Source organism: Felis catus, chromosome B4 (genome assembly GCF_018350175.1).
Source record: "Felis catus isolate Fca126 chromosome B4, F.catus_Fca126_mat1.0, whole genome shotgun sequence".
NCBI classification, from domain to species: domain Eukaryota; kingdom Metazoa; phylum Chordata; class Mammalia; order Carnivora; family Felidae; genus Felis; species Felis catus.
Genome location: NC_058374.1, coordinates 41,599,180 through 41,606,922, shown reverse-complemented (window position 1 = coordinate 41,606,922; position 7,743 = coordinate 41,599,180). Strand labels below are relative to the sequence as shown.

The 7,743-nt window shown below is 40.7% G+C and overlaps 1 pseudogene; it reads right to left on the bottom strand.

Moving 5' to 3' along the window:
- Nucleotides 1-260: 260 nt before the first annotated feature.
- LOC101091378 lies at nucleotides 261-1,006 on the bottom strand (annotated as a pseudogene).
- Between the last annotated feature and the right edge of the window lie 6,737 nt (nucleotides 1,007-7,743).

Here is a 7,743-nt window from a genome sequence, read left to right as displayed (position 1 = left end):
AACAAATATACACACAGGGTGGCATTATCATTAAGCAAGACTTGCTTTTTTTTTTTACATTTCATACATGAATGCAATGTTATCCTTTCTTGAACAAAACTCATGAAAATGCCCAGATTACTACGGAAGCCATCTTTGTAGGAAGTGTTTAATAAACTTATTTTCTTTAAATAAATCCTCCAGTAGGAAATGGGAGAATTCATTACCTTTTGTTAGAAGGAAGGTTTTGAAAGTTATTGTTAAATTTATGTGTTCAGCTCACCAACATTTCCTTGTTGGAAACATCAATATATCCACATCACTGTTTCCCAATGATTTTAAAATCTCAAAATTCTGTGTCTCCTTTGGCTTGCTTCTCTCTTGATTCCACGTGGGCTTCATTAACGGTTCGCTTCATATCATTATCTTCATTTTCATAAATTTTCTTTAGAACATTCATCAATGCCTTGCTAGGATCTGTTTCAGCGTCCCGGGAGGGCTTTTCTTTCTCTTCTCATTCTTTTTCAACCTGAATCAGGTAGTGCCACCGCCTGTTTTCTGCTTTCTTTCTACATAGGAACTGTATCTGTCTTGACTTTTTTGAACTGCCTTCTGCAGAGATGGATTTCAAGAGATTGTTCACCATCATAGGTAACTCTTCCCATTTAGATTCCTTACCAAAAGATCAAATAATTGCTCTGGGAAATGCACCTGCACATTCTCAGTGGGGACTTGGGCTCCAGTTAAGGTAATGAAGATTTTCACAAACTCATCTGACTGATCCCATCTACAATTACTGATTTTCATTGTATATCCCGTTGTAATGGGAGGAACCACAGCAGCTGGCTTTTCATCGTCAAGAAATTGTTTTTCCCTGTGATTTCTGCTGCATCTTATTCTTGATTTCTGCCTCAAGCATGGATTTTTCAGCTACAAAGGCATCATGTACCCTTTTACTGGTGGCCTCTTCCAGCGGCACTTTCACCTCTTCTAGATCTTTCTGTAGCTCTTCCAAAGCTGAAGTCATGGTCCAGCTGTGTCAGGCGAGGCGCGAGCTGCAGCCACACGGGGGAGAGAACAGGAAACGCCACCAGGCGCGCACTCACCCAGAGGCAGACCCGCCGGCAGGAGTCGCAGCGCCCTAAGCCTGTGCGCACACCCGACCTACCGGCCTCCTGCACTTGGTGCCTCTCAAGTATGTTTCGTGTTAAAGTCGTGACTCTTGGTGTGTTCCTTCATAGCTTCAGGGTAGGAACTGGTTACTAGAAAGATTAAGCCACGATTAGAAGCTTGGAACGTTCAGCCTTACCCACCCGTACTCTAGGGCGGGGCGGGGGAGGGTAGAGATAGAGTTAATAACCCATTCTGCTTACATGATGAAGCCTCCATAAAAATCTCTAAACTATGGGGTTCAGAGAGCTTCCAGGTTGGTGAATGCATCCATGGGCACCCCAAGCTCCCAAGGTCTGGATTCTTCCAGACCTTGCCCTAGGTACCTCTTTATCTGGTTGCTCACTTGTATCCTTTATAATATCCTTTGTAATAAACCTGTTACTAGTTAGTAAGGTATTTCCTTGAGTTCCATTAAGGTGTTATAGCAAATTATCGTAGTTGAAGCGGTGGGGCGGGGGGGGGGTGTCTTGGGAGCCCCTGATTTGTGGACAAGTTGGACAGAAGTGTATGTAACCTACTAGCTCTGTGTAGTTAGTGTCAAAATTGAGTTAAATTGTAGGACATTAAGTCAGTATCTGCAGAGAATTGGAGAATTTCTTGGTGTGGAAAACCCATACATTTCACCAGTGTTGTGAGTAGAAACAGATCCTACTAACTGGTGTCAGACAAGTGGGATTTGCTAAAACAGCCACGGTTCACAGAAACTTATGGTTTGGGAAGAGAAAGTAAGAAAAGGCAGGGAATAAGGAAGCTTTGATCCCTGGACGGCCACTTAGTCCCTCATGGTCTGAAACTACAGCTGTGCTGAGATCAGTTATGATCCAGAAATGGTGCTGGATTTGATTCTCAAGGAGTTGGCTTATTAGATATGTAAAGAAGTGCAAAATAATGAGAAGCATGCTAAATGTACAGTCCCCTGGTTATTATCTGTAAGAGCCAAAGTGAAAGTAAAAGAAAGTGGTGGGTCAGACCTTGATGGTGGATCACGAGCTTTAGCCACTAGTCCCAAAGTCTGAGCTTTAGCCTCTAGCCTCAAAGCAGCCTACAAAGGGGAAAATTGTGCTCTAAGGCCTCTGCTTACCACAAAGGTTGTCAAGATGGGGGGAAGACAAAATCAAGACACTACTGAAGCCAGAAGCATAGTGTGAAGGAGTTGTCTTATTTTGTAGATTGCTATCATTGGTTCCCTGAAGAACTTTTACTGAAATGGATTGTGAGAGTAATTAATTTGGGGGCTGTGTCCTTGGTTTTGAATGCTGCAGAGTAGAAGAGCATGTTTGGATTGATACAGGACTTACAGCTCATCCTTGAAAAATCGAAGGTGGAGATACATGATCCAGGAATACACAAGAGATTATTCAAGAGGCAACAGCCAGCATGGTGGACTGGACAGAAACCACTGGAAGGCGTGTGTATCCTGACAAGATGGACTACCCAAAGTCCCCTATAAATGCCAAGTGGAACACCGCAGATGAAGCAGCTATGTTTCATACACAAGCCATGTGGGATTGGCTTTGTGATGGCCAGGATGTTCACCTGCTGAATATGACATTTCCTTTGACATATGGAGGTATGTCCTTGACACAGGAGCCAAGTGCACTGGGAATTCACAACCTGTTGGTGAAGTTTAACAGGAGCTAAGATTGGAGTAGGCGGATATGCAGGTGCAGTAATTGATGGAATTGAAAGTCAGGATAGAAATTGATGGTGGTTCCAAAATGCATGGCCAGTATCCTGTTTGAAAAGCTGCTGTGTTAAGACTGTCAGATGGAAGGACTGGTAGAAGGTCGTCTCTCAATGGGTTGAACTGTGTGCTGTTGCCTAGCTGTGATGAAGTATTGAACATTGGTTAAAAGCCCCTGTGTTTGGGTTTTTATGGACTCATGGGCAGTAGCCAACAGCCTGGCCATGTGGTCAAGGTAGCTGGGCAAGCAAAAACTGGACTATTAAGGGGCTGCCTGAATAGGGTGAAGCCATGTGGAAATCACTCTGGGGAGTTAAGGAACACATTAAAGCAGGGCATGTTGATGCCCATTGGACAAACTTCCTTCCAGACTTACAAGGTGATAGAAACCACCAGGTAGACCTTTTGGTGCACTCCCTTGAGGTGGCCACCTAGTTTTATGAAATGGGTGGACACGTGGGTGCTGAAGCAATACAGAGGTGGGCTGAATCTAGACATATTCCTCTCGCACTTTTTGAGGCACAAAATGCTAACAAGAGAGAGAAAGACTGCAGGTGGCGCTGGGAAAGATGCCCCCGGGAGGATGGCCCTGCACACAGCTGACATGCGGACTACATTGGACCAGTGCTGGTAGGTCCGGGGGACGATAAGTGGGTCCTAAGAGGAATAGACACTTAGGCTGGACTGGGCTTTGCATTCTTGGTAGTAGACCCAAACACTTAAAATGCTATTAAAGGACTGGTACAGAAGACATTGTACCAATTTGGGCCACTGAGTAACATTTCTTCAGACCAAGGGATGCACGTTGTAGCCCATAGTGTCCAACAGTAGGCAAAGAGATATCACATCAAATGAACAAATCATTGCATATCATCCTGAGAGTAACTCAGGCAGATGGTTGTGTAACTAAATCTTGATCAAATTCTTAGAAGGGTTCCCTGGTTATAACTGACAATATAATGGCAGAATGCACAAATACATATCACCCTTGTTTTTGTGGATAGAAAGCTAAATATGGATAGCTTTGTGGATAGATAAATATGTGGATAGAAAGCTAAGCAAAATAGGGAAAAACAATGAGATTTGAAGGGATTAAAGTAACGGGCATCACCTGGTGGGTTTGAGTTCCCCTGGAGAATGGCCTCACCCTGAGACAAGGAAGGCTGTGGGAGGTCTTGTGGCATAGTCAGACTAAGTTACATCTAGATGTGACTGCCTCTCATTTAACCCCAGTATAGGGAGACCCAACATTTTTGGGTAGAAAGTTTTGTTGTTGTTGTTTTTTAATGTTTGTTTATTTATTTATTTTTGAGAGAGTCAGAGAAAGAGTGCGCGCATGCTGGGGAGGGGAAGAGAGAGAGGGAGACGGAGAATCCCAAGCTGTTAGCTCAAAGCCCAACGCAGGGATCAAACACACCAACTGAGAGATCATGCCCTGAGCTGAAGCCAAGAGTTGGTCGCTCAACTGAATGAGCCATCCAGGCGCCCCAAGAAAATAAACGTTTTACAGATTGGAAAGGAAGAAATAAAACTGTCTTTGTTTGACAATGACATAGTTGTCTGTATAAAAATCCCAAAGGAGCTACAAGAATATTCCTAGAATAAGTAAGTTTAGCAAGTTTGTAGGATACAAGGCCAATATACAGAAGTCAATCATATTTCCATATATCAGCAATAGACAATTAGACTTTGAAATTAAAAAAATATGATTTATAATAGTCCTCCCCCCCAACACACACTTAAGTACTTAAGTAAAAATATAATAAAGTACGGGCAGGATCTGTCTACTGAAAACTACAGAACACTAATAAAATAAATCAACAAAGATGTAAATAAATGGAGAGATATACTGTGTACATGGATTGGAAAATTCAATATTGTACGGATGTTACTTCTCCCCAGTTTGATTTATAGAGTCAATGCATCCTCAATCAAAATCACAGCAGGCCTCTTTTTTCATTTATTTATTTATTTTTTTTAGAAATTGGCAAGTGGATTCTAAAATTTATACAGAAAAGAAAAGGAACTGAAAGGAACTAAAAAAAGAATGCTAGCTGGAGAAATTACACTACCCAATTTCAAGACTTATTAGGAAACTACGGTCATCAAGACAGTGCGGTATCAGCAAAAGGGTAGACACATAGGCCAGAGGTACCAACAGAGAGCTCAGAAATAAATCCACACAAATATCATCAACTGATTTTTGACAAAGGTACAAAGACAACTTAATGCAGAAAGAACAGTCTTTTCAACAACTGGTGCGGGAGCAAGTGGACATTTGTATGTAAAAAAAAAAAAAATTACATACCACAACACATTACACCAAAAGTAATGGCTCATAAGCTTAAATTTAAATAGTGAAATGGCAAAATATCTAGAAGAAAACACAAGACAAACTCTGGGTGGACCTTGGGCTTGGTGATCAGATTTCAGATACTACATCAAAAATGCAATCCACGGGGGCACCTGGCTGGCTCAGTCAGTGGAGTGTGCGAAGCTTGATCTTGGGGTTGTAGGTTTGAGCACCATGTTCGGTGTATAGATTACTTTAAAAAATGCAACCCATAAAAGTAAAAAAATTGATAAAGTGGACCATATCAGAATTGAAAAACTTTGCTCTGTGACAGATATGTTAAGAGAATAAACAGGTGAACCACAGGCTAGGAGAAAATATTTGCGGATCGCATATCTGATAACAGACTTGCATCCAGAATACATAAAGAATTCTTAAGGGTGATAAGAAAAACAACTGACCCAATTTAAAAATGGGCAAAAGATGTAAAAAGGCTCTTCAACAAATAAGATATATGGGTGGCAAGTAAGCATATGAAAAGATGGTCAACATTTGTCATAGAGAAATGCAATTAGAATCACAATGAGGTACCAGTGTTCACCTTCCAGAATTGCTAAAAATCACCACCACCACCACCCCATGGGATGGAACAACGGAACTCTCACTGCAGGAAGAAATACCAAAGGGTATACTATAGGCACGCGGAAGGGCAGTTTGACAGTTTCTAATCATGAGAAAACATCAGACAAACCCAAAGTGAAGGACATCCTGTAAAGTAACAGATTAGTACTCTTCAAAACTGACAAGGAAAAAATGAGGGAAGAAAACAAGGAAAGAAATGGTTTTTCAGAGAAGACTACAGGGTCATGACCACTAAATAGAATGTAATAACTTGGATTGGATCCTGGACCAGTAAAAGGACATTAGGGAAAACCTAGTGCAATCTGAATGAAGTCTATAGCTTAATTAGTATTAACAATGTTAATTTCTTAGTTTTAACTAACAAATCATGAGTATGTAAGATATTAAAATAAAGGAAGCTGGGTGAAGGGATAACAAACCTCTCTGCAAAGTTACTATCTTTGCAACTTTTCTGTAGTTCTATAATTATTCCAAAGTAAATAATTTTATAAGAAAAGAAACCCCACGGTGAGAAATATACTCATTAAAGTGGCTGATATCTTTTTTAAGTTTATGTATTTATCACGAGAGAGAGAGAAAAAGTGGGAGCAGGGGACGGGCAGAGAGAGAGAGGGGGCCAGAGGATCTGAAGTGGGGTCTGTCCTGACAGCACAGGGGCTCAAATTCACGAACCGTGAGATCATGACCTGAGCCGAAGTCAGACGCTAAACCGACTGAGCCACCCAGATGCCCTAAAGTGGCTAATATAAAGGTGAATGACAATCCCAAGTTTGGGTAAATATGTGAAGCAACGGAATGCTCATGCATTGCAGGAGGAATTGTAAATTGCATCATTTTAGAAATGTTTTAGCTGTATTAACTAAAACTATACGTATTTCTACCTTATGATTTAGCAATTTTACGTCTAAGTATATACTGAAGAAAAATGAGTGTCTCTAAAAAGACATGTACAAGAATATTTGTAATAACTTTATTCACAATTGCTGAAAATTTGAAACAAGACAAGTCAAAAAGAACGAAGAGAATGGATAAATTTAGGTGTATTTATACAGTGGAATACTACATGAGACAATTTAAAAAAGAAACCAAGCACCTGATGCTAGCAACAACAAGGATACATCTCAAAAACAGGATATTGATTAAAAGAAGTCAGACAAAATGGTTAATATGACATGATTCCATTTATATGTAGTTCAAGCATAGGCAAGACTAATGGCTGGGGGTAAGTCATTAAATTAAATAGTGAATATCTCTGGAGATATCCTGTATCTCAAATGTATTATATGTCTCCCAGAATAGTAACTGAGACCCAAGCAGTAAGGATTACTGAGGGGGGAGGGATGTGATGTCTTCTTCTAGGGTACTGAAAATGTTCTGGATTTTCTGGGATGGCAACATGAGTCTGTACATACGTAATAGTTCTTCAGGTTATACACTTAAGATCAGTATAGTCTATGTACTTTACCTTATGTATCTTATGACTTAATAAAATGTGAACTAAAAAAGAATAACAGGCACCTGGGTGGCTCAGGATCCTGGGTGGATCATGCAGGTCATGATCTCACAGTCATGAGACTGAGACCTCTGTCGGGCTCTGCACTACGGAGGGAGCCTGCTTAAGATTCTCCCTCTCCCTCTCTGCCCCTCCCCCGCTTGCTGGCACATGGCTCTCTTTCAAAATAAATAAACATAAAAAAAAGGTAAAAAAAATCTTTAAAAAATACGATAAAAGTAAATTTAAGATTCATTTCTTCCGTTGCACTAATCCCATGTCAAGCATTCATTAGCCAGATGTGACTGGCACCTACCATATTGGACAACACAGTTAATGATTTTTATCATTACAGAAGGTTCTGTTGGACAATGCTGATAGAGCTTTTATAAATGGACTAATCCAAAGGGAGGCTTTAGGCCTTGAGTGTAAAAATAATTGCCTTTTTGAGGTCTTATTGCTCTGGAATGGCTTCTGCGT